Source organism: Phyllostomus discolor, chromosome 13 (genome assembly GCF_004126475.2).
Source record: "Phyllostomus discolor isolate MPI-MPIP mPhyDis1 chromosome 13, mPhyDis1.pri.v3, whole genome shotgun sequence".
In the NCBI taxonomy this organism is placed as follows: Eukaryota; Metazoa; Chordata; class Mammalia; order Chiroptera; family Phyllostomidae; genus Phyllostomus; species Phyllostomus discolor.
The window spans coordinates 76,289,197-76,303,944 of record NC_040915.2 but is presented as its reverse complement, the minus strand read 5'-3'; the positions used below and the strand labels follow the sequence as shown (position 1 = coordinate 76,303,944).

Sequence of the window (14,748 nt, the reverse complement as noted above, 5' to 3'; positions counted from 1 at the left end):
TTGCTATAATTGTTACACATATAATTTATAACAAAAAATCAATAAGAACATAGGAAGATTGAACAAAAACAACCATTTTGGTCTAATTGCTTGTGTAGAACTTTGAATTCAACGACATTAGTAAACATATTCTTTTCAAACATTAACAAAAACTTTATTCCAAATTCATCATATCCTAAGACATAAAGAAAACAAAGCTTGGTCATTGCAGAAGTATTGATATCCTATAGAGTGTGCTCTTAAACCATAGCTTAAGTAAACCATAAATTGATTTTAAAATCCCTTTAAAATCTCCATATATTTGAATTTTTGCATCTATGTTCACCAGGAATGTTGACCTATAATTTTCTTTCCTGTTTTTTGTTCCCATGTTTTTTCTTTTTTAAAATATTTTCTTATTTATGCTATTACTGTTGTCCCACTTTTCCCCGTGCACCCCTTCTACCCAGCTGGCCCCCCACTTCCATAATCAGTCCCCTTACTGTTGTCCATGTCCATGGGTCCTTCATATGTATTCTTTGACTAATCCCTTCATCTTTTTTCAATCAGTCCCCACCTCTCCACTCCCCTCTTATAACTGCCAGTCTATTCCATGTTTCCATGCCTCTGGTTCTGTTTTGCTCATTCATCAATTTTGTTCTCTAGATTCCTCTTATAAGTGAGATCATTTGGCATTTGTCTTTCACCATCTGACTAATTTCTCTTAGCATGATATTCTCCAGTTTGATCCATACTGTCACAAAAAGTAGAGATTGCTTCTTTTTACCTAGTATTCCATTGTTAAGATGTACCGCCATTTTATTTTTATCCTCTTATCTACTGATGGGGATTAGGCTGTTTCCAAATCTTGGCTACTGTAAATAGTGCTGCTATGAACATGGGGGTGAATAAATTTTTTTAATAGATATTTTGGGATTCTTCAAGTATATTCCCAGCAGATGAATTGCTGCGTCAAAACACAGTTCCACTTTCAGTTTTTCAAGAAAATTCCATACTGTTTTCCACAGTGGATGCACCAGTCTGCATTACCACCAACAGTGCACGAGGATTCCCTTCTCTCCACATCCTCACCAGCACTTGCTGTTTATTGATTTATTAATGATGGCCATTCTGACCAGTGTAAGGTGTGCCTCATTGTGGTTTAATTTGCATCTCTCTGACGGCTAGTGATGTTGAGCATTCTTTCATTTGCCTGTGGGCCATCTGTATGTCCTCCTTGTAGAAGTATCTATTCAGTTTCTTTGCCCATTTTTAATTGGACTGTTTGTCTTCCTGATGTTGAGTTGTATAAGTTCTTTGTATATTTTGGCGATTAGACCCTTGCCTGATGTATGGTTGGCAAATATGTTCTCCCAAATTTTGGTTCCCTTTTCATTTTGATGATGGTTTGTTTAGCTGTAAAGTATTTTTTAATTTGATGTAGCCCCATTGTTTATTTTTTCCTTTATGTCCCTTGCCCTAGAAGATATATTGACAAAAATATTGCTATATGAGATATCCACAATTTTACTACATGTGTTTTCCTCTAGCATTTTTATAGCATCACAACTTATATTTAAGTCTTTTATCCACTTGAGGTTTTTCTGGTGTATGTTGTAAGATGGTGGTCTAGTTTCATTTTTATGTATGAACTAGTCCAGTTCTCCCAACACCATTTATTGAAGAGACTGTCTTTACTCAATTGTATATTCTTTTCTCCTTTGTCAAATATTACTTGATAAAGATCTGGTTTATTTCTGGGTTCTCTATTCTGTTCCATTAATCTATGTCTCTATTCTTATGCCAGTAACAGACAGTTTTAATTACAATGGCCTTGTAATATAGTTTATCAGGTACTGTGGTCCCTCCAAATTTGTTCTTCTTTTGCAAGATTGTCGAGGCTATTCAGGCCATTTTCAGTTCCATATAAATTTTTGGAATATTTGTTCTAAAGCTGTGAAGTATGCCATTGGTATCTTAATAGGAAATGCATTAAATCTATAGATTGCTTTAGCTAGTGTGGACACTTTAATGATGATAATTCTTCCAATCCATGAACATGGATTGGAAGGGTAGTATATGCTTCCACTATTGTATCTTCCTCAATTTCTTTCTTCAGTGTCCTGTAGTTTTCTGAGTACAGTTCTTTTACCTTCCTGATTAAATTTATTCCTAGGTACCTTATTTTTTGTTGCAATAATAAATGGGATTGTTTTCTTAGTTTCTCTTTCTGATAGTTCATTACTGTATAAAAATGCCATTTATTTCTGAATATTAATAATGTATCTTGCTGTTTGCTGAATTCATTTATTAGGCTGAGTAGTTTTTTACTAGAGCTTATGGGGTTCTCTATGTACACTATCATGTTGTCTACAAATAATGACGGTTTTACTTCCATCTTTTCTATTTGAATGCATTTTACTTCTTTTTCTTGACTAATCACTATGGCAAGGACTTCCAGTACTATAATGAATAAGAGAGGGAATAGTGGATAGCCTGTTTTTGTTCCTGATCCTAAGGAAAATGCTTTTAGCTTTTCTGCATTGAGTATGTTGTTAGTAGGGTTGTCATATATGGCCTTTGTTTTGTTGAAGTATGCTCCCTCTATTCCCACTTTGCTGAGTGGTTTTTATCATAAATTGGTGATGGATTTTACCAAATGCTTTTTCCATATCTATTGATATGATCAAGTGATTTTTGTCTTTCATTTTGCTTATGTACTGTATCACATTTATTGATTTTTCAGATATTGTACTATCTTTGCATCCCTGGAATAAAACACACTTGATCATGGTGTATGATCTTTTTGATGTGTTGCTGGATCTGGTTTGCTAATACAGGGCCCAACAGAAGTAATGCCTGCTTGAATGTGGTTGATAGGATAATAATATGGGTGCAGTGATTTATAGTTTTAATTTGAACATTCCACCTAAAATGTCATATGGTGTGCTTGAGTGTGATATTGTTATGTTACAGAGTTACATGCTTATGATTTTGTAATAAAAGATTTTGTAAAAAAAACAAGGGGAGTGATGTTATTTGTGCCTACCCTGTATTTTGTTGAGGATTTTAGCATATATGTACATCAGAGATAGTGGCCTGTAATTTTCTTTCTTTGTTGTGTCTTTACCTGGTTTTAAATTAGGATAATACTAGCCTTGTAAAAATAGTTTGGAAGTCTTCCCTCTTTCTGAATCTTTAGGAATAGTTTAAGAAGGATGGGTGGTATTTTTTTCTTTGAATGATTGGCAAAATTTACCTATGAAGCCATCTGGTCCATGGCTTTTGTGTACTAGGAGTTTCTTGATTACTGCTTCACTTTCACTAGTTATTATTGGTCTGTTCAGGTATTCTCCTTCTTCCTGATTTAGTTTTGTAAGATGTTTCTAGAAATTTATCCATTTCACCAAGATTGTCCAATTACTTGGCAAATTTTTTCACAGTAATTTTTTACAATCCTTTGTATTTCTGTGGTATTAGTTATTACTTCTCATCTTGCATTTCTGATTTTATTTGAGTTTTCTCTTTTTTCAAAGAAAATATTTTATTTTTATTTCTTTAAAATATATTTTATTGATTACACTATTACAGTTCTCCCATTTTTTTCCTGTTTTCCCTGCTCTGTCCAGTGCCCCCATCTCCCCCAGCAACCTCCCTCTTAGTTCATGTCCATGAATTGTGCATATAAGTTATTTCACTTCTCCATGTCCTATACCATTCTTAACATCCCCCGTCTATTTTGTTCCTAGCAATTGTGCTTCTTATTCCCTGTACCTTCCCCCCATTCTTTCCCCACCCCCTCCCAGCTGATAACCCTCCAAGTAATCTCCATATTTATGATTTTGTTCCGTTCTTGTTGTTTGCTTAGTTTGTTTTTTCAGATTTAGTTGTTGATAGTTGTGAAAATTTGTTGCCATTTTAATATTCATAGTTTTGATCTTCTCCTTTTTCTGAAATAAGTCCCTTTAACTTTTCATATAACAATGACTTGGTGATGATGAACTCCTTTAACTTTACCTTGTCTGGGAAACACTTTATCATCCTTTCCATTTTAAAGGATAGCTTTGCTGGATAAAGTAATATAGGTTGTAGGACCTTGCTTTTCATCACTTTGAATACGTTTTTGGCCAGTTCATTCTAATCTGTAAAGTTTCTTTTGAGAAATCAACTGACTGTTATGGGAAGTAGATAACTCTCTGTTTTTTCTTTTCTTTTTTTTTTTTGTTACTGCTTTAAAGATTCTCTCTTTATCTTTGGCATTTTAATTATAATGTGTCTTGGTGTGGTCCTCTTTGAATCCAAGTTGTTTGGGACTCTCTGTACTTTCCGGACTTGCATGTCTATTTCCTTCACCAAGTTAGGGAAGTTTTCTGTCATTATTTTTTCAAACAGGTTTTTAATTTCTTGCTCTTCCTCTTCTCCTACTGGCATCCCTATGATTCAGATGTTGGTATGTCTGGAGGCATCTCAGAGGCTTCTTAGACTACCCTCATTTAAAAAGAAATTATTCTCCTTTTTTGCTGTTCTGAATGCTTTTTTCTTCCTCATGTTCCAAATCATTGATTTGACTCTCAGTTTCATCTCCTCCACAGTTGGTTTTCTGTAGATTTTTTTTTATTTCACTTAATGTAAACTTTATTTCTGCCTGGGTCGGTTTTATGCTGTTCCCATATTCACTGAGTACTTTGAGTATCCTGATAACGAGTGTTTTGAACTCTGCATCTGATGTTTGTTAGCTCTGTTTCGTTTAATTCTTTTTCTGGAGTTTTGTTCTGTTCTTTCTTTTGGGCCATATTTCTTTGTCTCCTTAATTTGGTAGCCTACCTGTGTTTGTTTCTGTGTATTAGGAAGAGGTGCTTTGACTCCCTGTATTAGTAGTGTGCCCTATTGTAGAAGAGTGTACTTGCAAATCATGTGGGTGGAGCCTTAGGTGATTTCCAGGATAGGTTGACTCATGTCACTTTGTGGCTTGGTGTGGGGAGAGGGTTTGGAGAGTGGTCAAAGCAGCTGTCTACGTTCTGAAGGTTTGCTTGGGAGGAAGCTGTCTCCCAGCATTTGCCATATTTCTAGTCACTTCACTTGCTCCCTGTACGCCATTTATACCCTTCCAACTGTTGCCCGTGTACTGAATACCAGAGTGGGTGGATCCGTGTATGTCCTAAGCCTATGTGGGCCTTTTAAGAGAACTCTCCTGAGAATCTGGCAGTTTCTTCTGCCACCCCAACCCCCACTGGTTTATACAGCCATGAGTTATGGGGATTTATCTTCCTGGCATTGGAACCATGGGATCCCTCATCCTTGAGGTATTCCTCACAGTTTTTATCCATCACACATGATTGTGCAACCACCTGTTCCACTGCCTCTATGTGCCACTCTGTTGATACACACCTTTCTGCCTGCGCCTCTCTGCCTCTCTCTGCTTTGTTCCTCCTCACGTCTGGATGAATGTGGCTTCTTTAAATCCTTGGTTGTAAAACTTCCATACAGCTCAATTTTCTGATGGTTCTGGGTGATGTTTGTTTTGTAGTCTAGTTATGATTTTTTTCTGTATTTGTGTGAAGAGATGAAGCATGTTTAACTGTACTTCTGTCTTGACCAGAAGTCTCAGAAAATCTGATCCTCTCTCTTTTTTTCTTATGAGTCTGTTTAACAGTTTGTCAATTTTGTTTTTCTTTCTAAAGAAGGAGCTCCTGGATGTATTGATCTTTTGAATTTTTTTCATATCTATGTCATTTATTTTTGCTCCGACCTTGCTTATTTCCTTCTTTCTGTTCACTCTGGGTTTTGTTTGTTGTTGTTTTTCTAGTTCTTTTGGGTGTAGAGATAGCTTGTTTATTTGACATTTTTCTACCCATTTTATGGAGGCCTGTAAAGCTATGAAATTCCCTCTCAGGACTGTTTTTACTGTGTTCCACAGGTTTTGGGTTGCTGTAAGCTCATTTTCATTTGTTTCCAGATACTTTTTGATTTCTTCCTTGATCTCGTTGTTAGTGTATACATTTAATTCTAGTTTCAGGCCAATGCAATCTGAGAAAATGTTTGATATGATTTCAATTTTCTTGACTTTGTTAAGGCTCATTTTGTGTACTATACTATGTTGATTATCTATGAGAATGATCCATGTGCACTTGAGAAGACTGTATATTTTGCTTCTTTGGGGTGAAATTTTCTGAGATAATAATTAAATTCTCTTGACCTAGTGTGCCACTTAATGCTGCTATATCCTTGTTGATTTTTTTTTTTTTTGTCTGGAAGATCTATGCATTGTTGACAGAAGGGTATTAAAATCCTCTCTGATGACTGTATTGTGATGGATACTGGCCAGGAGTATTCATCACTGCTGCAGATGCTCGAAACACGAGAAAACATACACACTGACAACGAGTCCTGTGGAGGAATGGGGATGAAACAGCCACCCTCTCTAGTGGAGAGTGCCCCAGTCTCCCGCCCAAGAAGGCTTTTATTAAGAATACAGATACAGATTTTGAATTACTGTCTGGCAGGGAAGATAGAACAAGTAGTTAGCTTTGAAAGGGGCTGGCAGATCTCCTGCTGGGATTCTGGGCTGAGATTTTGGGGTTTTATCATTTCAAAAGACTACAGAACTTAAAAACTTAGTTTTGTTTCCTGCCTGTGCCTTCATATTCTAATTAAAGAGCATCCTCCAGCAAGCAGATCTCACAGGATTTTGCATATTCTATATCTCAGGCCTGATTACCCTGTGGGTTCACCATCTCTGGTCTGGACTGCACCGCCTTTGTTATTACTGCAGGCCTGAGTCGGGCAGAAGAGACAAAGGCAGCCAGGGGACTTGGATTCCTCACAGCTAGAACAAGGACTAAGGCTTTGACAAAGCCGAGGGGTCAGGGGTCGATGTTGATCACCCCTTCATTTCCACAGACCCCTGAGTCTCTCTCTTCCCTGAGGCCTCCATGTGATCATGCCTGTCTTAGATGATTCCCTCCTTGGGAAATCTTACCCATCACTGGCTAACTGATCAAGCATTGGGGGCCAGGCAAGGAGCAGAAGCAGCGCTCCTGCCAGGGAAATAAGCTTTGTCTCCTTAGTGTCTCCTCGTTTGGAGGCCTCTTACTCAGCTTTAGCCACAGGCGGTTACAGTTTCCTGAGACTAGGCAGGGCAGACCTCAACACTGCATTGGTGTCGATCTCTTTCTTAAATTCCTCCAAGATTTTCTTTATCTATTTAGGTGCTCCTACACTGGGTGCATATATCTTTACAAGAGTTATATTATCCTGTTGAACTGAACCCTTAAGGACATTATGTAGTGTCCTTATTTGTTTCTTATCATGGCCTTTGTTATGAGGTCTATTTTGTCAAATGGAATATTGCTACACCAGCTTTTTTTAATCTCTATTTTGATGAACTGGTTTTTCCATAATTTCCCTTTCAGCCTATGTAAATCTTTGGTCTAAGGTGGTTCTCTTTTAGATAACATATATGTGAGTCTTATTTTCTTATCCATTCAACTGCACTATGAATTTTGATTGGAGCTTGTAATATACTTACATTTAAAGTTATTATTGCTATGTACTTATTCATTACCATTTTTTCCTTTTGTACCTGTGTTCCTCTCTTTCTCTATTTCTTCTTCTTTTTAAAGTAGTCCCTTTAGCATCTCTTGCAAAGCTGGTTTAGTGGAAATGTACTCCTTCAGTCTTTTGTTTTTGGTGTGAGAAACTTTTTTTTTTTGCTTCCATTTTAAATGAGCACCTTTCTGGATGGTGTTGGTTGCAGGTCCTTGCTTTTTATTACTTGTATATTTTCATGCCAATACTTTCTGGCCTGCATTGCTTCTGTTGAGAAGTCAGCTGACTATTTATCAGAGGTCACTTGTAGTTAACTAATTTTTTCTGTCTTGCTAAATTTAAGATTCTCATTTTGTCTTTAAACTTTGCTGTTTTAATTGTGATGTGTCTTGGTGTAGGCCTCTTTGGGTTCCTCTTGATTGGGACTCCCTGTGATTCCTTAACTTGTGTAACATTTTCTTTCACCAAGTTAGGGAAGTTTTCTGTCACTATTTTTTCATACATGTTTCCTAGCCCTTGCTTTTTTCCTTCTCCTTCTGATATTCCTATGATGCGAATATTGTTAATTTTCATGTTGTTCCAAGGCTCCCTTAAGCTCCTCATTCTTTTTAATTCCATTTTCATTTTGTTGCTCTGACTGGGTGTCTTTTTCTACCTTGTCTTCCAAATAGCTCATTCAGTCCTCTGCTTTGTCTAGGCTGCCTTTAATTCCTTCTAGTCTATTCTCCATTTCAGATATTGCATTCTTCATTTCTAAGTGGTTATCACTCATAGTTTCTAGGTCCTTTTTCATGCAGGTGTAGTTCTCTTTAAGTTCCTTGAGCATCCTTATAACCATTATTTTGAGGTCAATGTCTGATAATTTCCTTGCTTCAATTTCATTTAGTTCTTTTTCTGGGGATTCCTCCTTTTCTCTCATTTGAAGGTGATTTCTTTGTCTCCAAATGTTAGCTCTCTCTTTTCATTTCTTTCTATGTTTTAGGCAGGTCTAGTTTAACTCTCTGTCTTGTGGGGTTGCCTTATGTGGCAGGAATTGTTATACCCAGTGTTGCAGACTTCTTGATCTCCTGATCTGGATGCTCTAGGAATGCCCTTTTTGTGGATTAAGTGTACTTTTCTGTTGCATTAAGATCTAGATTGTTGTTGGCTTGTTTGATGGTGGGTCTCCACTCTGGCTGGCTGACTGAGAGGCTCAAACCCCACTACATCTTATGCTGTTGTATAGGTGCTAGTAGAACAAAGAAAAACAACACACACACACACACACACACACAAATAAGCAAAACACCCCCAATCACAACAGCAATTTCAATGACAAAAACATGAGAGTATAATAAAATTGGAATGATAAATAGAACTTTAGGGGAAGTGGAAAATATAAGAAAAAGAATAGGGAAGACCAAAGGACAGAAAAGTGATTAAGGGAGGTGAAAAGAAGGGAGAACTATTATGATAATGAATTGAAAGAACAAAACAAGAAAAAGGGACAAAAAGAGTAAGAATAACAAAAATAAGAAAAGGAATGAAGAATGGAACAATGGTGTAATCAATGGTAAGAGTAAAATAAGATAAATAATAAAAATAGATCACTAAAAATAAAATAAAAGTAAAAGTAATGAAAAAGCTATGAAAAAGGAAAATAATGAAAAAGAACAAAGTGGAATTTGTCTCAGCAGAGTTTAGTGCTTGCCTGCTAGGTTCTGCCTTTGCATATAGCTCTGATGTAGTTTGAGACTGGTGTACATCAGTGCCTGTTTCTGTCCATGTTTATCCTCTGCAGTCTTCAGAGCTAACAGCAATCCACAGATGAGACTGATTCCTCTGGGCTTTGGTGCTTCCAGAATGGGCCAAGCTATTCTGCACAGCTGGGTCCAGGTGTATGTCAGCAAATAACCCAAGTCACTGCTGGATCCACCTCTGTCTGTCTCTGCCTGCCAACCTGCCATCATCCTTAAACTAATTTTAAATCTGGCTGATTCTGAGAGTGCTTCTGATGGGATCAGAGGAATGGGACTCTTGGATCTCCTGTGACAGCTCCTTTCAGACTTCAGGGAAGATGGTGGGTGTTTTCCCTTGACCCCAAGCCACTAACCTGAGCATGTTCTGGATTACTTTCCTGTATTCTGCAGGGTAGAACCCCTAGTAGGGTATTGGGTGGGTCCTCCAGAGTGTAGGTTTTGGGTCTCTGGGATACCAGGAGGGTGTTTCTATTGCTATACCATGAAGGGGGTGTGCCAATATGTTTCCCAAGATAGTGTATGGTATGGCTGTGCCCTACAGTCAGTCTCTGACACCCCCTAAGTCTGTGTAGGTTGCTGTCTCCTCAGGAGGGAGAAAAGAAAGAGTAAGAGGGAAAAATGTAAAATAAACAAATAACCAAACAAACCACAGAAAGGAAAAAAGATAAATGCAAGATGGAGGGAGCAGGATTCCATAGGGTGGAGCAAGTGATATTCCACTGGATAGGGTAATTGATTAGCCCTGGGAGAGGCTTGCTTTTCTTGAGAAAGATGGCTGTTGCAGAAACCAGTTGCATCCCGACACAGAAAGTCCCATAGCCCCCATGTTGCTCCCCCGTGCTGCCCACACAAGACTCCCCCACAAGACTGCAGTCTATGCCTTCTTCCCTTTGCTGGGGCCCAAGGTGAGTGGTAGCAAACACAAACCTGTGCTTTGGCCCTTTAAGAATTAAGAAAAAAAAAAAACCAGTGGCTTTGTCTCCAGCAGGTCTCATCTCACCCCAGCAAAGACTCTGAGTGCTACATGGTCTGCTGATCCAGGCACTGATGCTCTATGTTTGGGAGCCCAGTTTGTGTTCCCCACTTCTCTCCTTTCAAGGGGAAGCTCCCACAGCTGTGTGGTTGTCACTGCCCAAGCCCTTGTCAGAAGCTGGCCCCTTTAATGACCTCATTCTTCCAACTGGTTGTGGTTGGAGCTTCCCTTGGTTAAAAGCTTCTTTTTGGGGTAGTCTTTGGTTTATCTCATGTGTCTAGTCCTCCCTTTAATTTATTTCCAACTTGATTCAGGGTAGAGATGTGCAACATATTCTCCTTTACTGCCATCTTTTTACCAATATTTTTCTTTTGACTGTCTTTACCTAGTTTTGGAATTAGAATAATGAAGTCCTCCTAAAACGAGCTTGGAAATTTTCCCTCTGCTTGAATTTGCCAGACTAGTTTGAAAAGGAGAGGTGCTAGTTCTTTTTGAATATTTAGTAAAATATACCTGTGAAGACATCCAATCCAGGACTTTTGTTGTAAATTTTTATTTTTAAAAAATACATTTCATTGATTATATTGTTACAGTTGTCCCAACTTTTTCTCCCCTTTATCTCCCTCTGTCCCACACCCCCAACCCTCCAGCGTTCCTCCCCCCTTAGTTCATGTCCATGGATTGTACATATAAGGTCTTTGGCTTCTCCATTTCCTACACTATTCTTAATCTCTCCTTGTCTATTTTATGCCTAGCAATTATGCTTCTTATCCCTGTACTTTTTTCCCCCATTCTCCCTCTCCCCACTGGTAACCTTCCATGTGATCTCCATTTCTGTGTTTCTCTTCCTATTCTACTTGTTTGCTTAGTTTTTGTTTTTTAATTCAGTTGCTGATAGTTGTTTGTTGTCATTTTACTGTCCATATTTTTTATCTTCTTCTTCTTACATAAGTCCCTTTAACATTTCATGTAATAAAGTCTTGGTGATGATGAACTTCTTTAACTTGACCTTATCTGGGAAGCACTTTATCTGCCCTTCCATTCTAAATGATAGCTTTGCTGGATAGAGTATAGTTGGATGTATGTTCTTGCCTTTCATGACTTCAAATACTTCTTTCCAGCCTGTTATTGCCTGCAAGGTTTCTTTTGAGAAATCAGCTGATAGTCTTATGGGAACTCCTTTGCAGGTAGCTGTCTCCTTTTTTCTTGATGCTTTTAAGGTTCTCTCCTTATCTTTAACCTTGACTAATGTAGTGATGATGTGCCTTGGTATGTGCTTCCTTGGGTCCAACTTCTTTGGGACTCTCTGAGCTTCCTAGACTTCCTGGAAGTCTATTTCATTTGCCAGATTAGGGAAGTTCTCCTTCATTATTTTTTCAAACAAGTTTTCAATTTCTTGCTCGTCCTCTTCTCTTTCTTGCATCCCTGTGATCCAGATGTTGGAATATTTAAAGTTGTCCTGGAGGTTCCTAAGCCTCTCATTTTTTTGCATTCTTGTTTCTTCATTCTGTTCTGGTTGAATGTTATTTCTTCCTTTTGTTCCAAATCATTAATTTGAGTCCCAGCTTCCTTCCCCTCACTGTTGATTCCTTGTATATTTTCCTTTATTGCACTTTGTATAGACTTCATTTCTTCCTTCATTTTGCAACTGAACTCATTCATTCCTGTGAGCATCCTGATTACCAGTGTTTTGAACTCTGCATCTGAAAGGTTTTCTATCTCCTCATTGCTTAGTTCTTTTTCTGAAGTTTTGATCTGTTCTTTCATTTGGGTCATATTTCTTTGTCTCATAAGTATACCTGTTATTTTCTAAGGGGCAGAACCTCAGGTATTCACCAGGGAGGGGCAACCCACATCTCTGCATTGTGGCACTGTCTGTGGGGGAGGGCTCAAAGAGAGAAAAATGCCTCTTGCTCACTTGTTCAGTTCTCACTCTACTCTCCATCACTTCCCTGGCTTTCCACAAGCGGATTGTGCCCTTTCAGGAGGTGATTCCAAGTTGGGTGGGTTTGTGTACATTCTAGGACCCTGTGGGCTTCTCCAACAGACTGTTTCATGAGACTGGGAGTTTCTCCTGCCATTGCAACCTGCACAGGTTTTTATACCCAGAGGTTTTGAGTCTTTAGTTTCCCACTGAAACCCTGGGTTTCTTGGTCTGTCTCACTCTCCAGTTGTTCCTCTCAGCTTATCCGCATGCAAATGTGAGACCACCTAGTCTACCAGCCCTCACCTCATCTGCACATTTTCTCTTCCCAAGCTGTCTATCTCCACCCCACCTACCAGTCTGGATGAATGTTTCTTTACTCCTCAGTTGTCACACTTCCATGCAGTTTGATTTTTGGGCAGTTCTGGTTGTTTTTTGTTTTTAAGTTTGCTGTTATCCTTCTTTTGGTTGTGTGAGGAAGTGAAGCGTTTCTACCTACACCTCCATCTGGCTGGAACTTCTTATATTCTTCTTTTGTTTTAACTTTCTAAATTACTGCTTATTTTTAATTAGTTGTAATTGGCCTGTTCACATTTTCTCTGTGTGTGTGTGTGTGTGTGTGTGTGTGATTGAGTTTTGGAAGTGTGTATATTTCTAGGAATTCATCTATGTCTTTCAGATTGTACATCTGTTGGCATATAGTCATTGTAATATTTTCTCATAATCTTTTGTATTTCTGTGGTGTCTGTAGTTATATCTTCTTTTTAATTTTTATGGTGTTTATTTAGTCTCTCTCTCTTTCTTAATAAGTCTTCTTAGAGGTTAATCAATCTTGTTTATCTATTCAAAAAACCAGCCCTTGTTGCCACCAATCTATTGTATTAATTATTTTTTTAATATTTTATTTATTTATTTTTTAGAGAGGGAAGGGAGGGAGATAGAGAGAGAGAGAGAAACATCAATGTGCGGTTGCTGGGGGTTATGGCCTGCAACCCAGGAATGTACCCTGGCTGGGAATCAAACCTGGGACACTTTGGTTCCCAGCCCGCGCTCAATCCACTGAGCCACGCCAGCCAGGGCTTATTGTATTAATTTTTTAGGACTCTTATTTCATTTATTTCAGCTCTGAATTTTATTTTTATTCCTTTAACTCACTTTGACTTTGTTTTCTAGGTGCTTTATGCGTAAGGTTACATTGTTTTTTTTTTTAATGGCAGGTTTTTTTTTAAGATTTTATCTATTTATTTTTATAGAGGGAAGGGAGGGAGAAAGAGAAGGAGAAACATCAATGTGCGGTTGCTGGGGGCCATGGCCTGCAACCCAGGCATGTGCACTGACTGGGGATCAAACCTGCGATGCTTTGGTTCACAGCCCACACTCAATCCACCGAGCTACGCCAGCCAGGGCAAGGTTACATTGTTTATTTGAGATTTTTCTTTATCCTTGCGGTTGGCCTGTAGTGCTGTGAATTTCCCTCTTAGGACAGCTTTAGCTCTGTCCCATATATATATGTATTTTTTTTTTGATTGTTGTGTTCCTATTCTCATTAGTCTCAGAGTAAATTTTGATTTACTCTTGATCCAATTGTTAACCCATTCATTGTTCAGTAACATGTTATTTAATCTCACTGTCTTTGTGTGTTTTTTGGTTTTTGTCTTGTAATTGATTTCTAGTTTCATACTGTTATAGTCAAAGAAAAGTTTGATATGATTTCAAGCTCCCTAAATTTATTGAGGCTTGCTTTTTGTCCTTATATGTGGTCTATTCTAGAAAATGCTCCATGTGCAATTGAGATGAATGTATATTCTTCTTATCTGAGGTAAAATGATCTGAAAATATCAGTTAAATCAATATGATAGTATATCATTTAAAGCTGTTGTTTCCACGTTGAATTTTGTCTGTAAGATCTAACCCCCAATGTCAACGTGGTGTTAAAATCTTCTACTATGACTGTGTTGCTGTCAACCTTTCCCAAACTTTAGTCAATCAAATGTGCATTATACATGCAGATGCTCCTATGTTAGGTGTGTACATGTTTATAAAGGTTATATTTTCTTTCTGGATTGATCCCTTAAAGTCTATTTTGTCTGATATAAGTATCACTACCCTAGTTTTTTATTTCAATTTTCATAAAATATCTTTTTACAGCATTTTACTTTCAATATGTTTGTATGTCTTTCATTGTGAGGTTGGTTTTTTTGTAGACTACATATATATCAGTATTGTTTTCTTATACATTCAGCTACCCTATGTCATTTGACTAGAGCATTTAAACCATTTACATTTAAAGGGATTATTGATTGACATATATTTTTTGACATTTTATTCTCTTTTTAATTTTTAATTGATTATTTTAAACCTTCCTTCCCCCTCCTTTGCCAAAAAAAAAAAAAGGTGGGGAGGAGTAGCAAATACAATGCATCTTCATTATCAATGCAGGAACAGACAGCTTTATTTAGTCAGTCATTGTTAGAAAGTCTTCTTTAAAAATATGGAATGCTTCACGAATTTGCTTGTCATCCTTGCGCAGGGGCCATGCTAATCTTTGTATTGTTCTGATTTTAGTATATGTGCTGCCAAAGCAA

The 14,748-nt window shown here is 37.7% G+C and overlaps 1 pseudogene; it reads right to left on the bottom strand.

Annotated features, from left to right (window-relative positions):
• Positions 1-14,648: 14,648 nt before the first annotated feature.
• Positions 14,649-14,748, bottom strand: LOC114510529 (annotated as a pseudogene).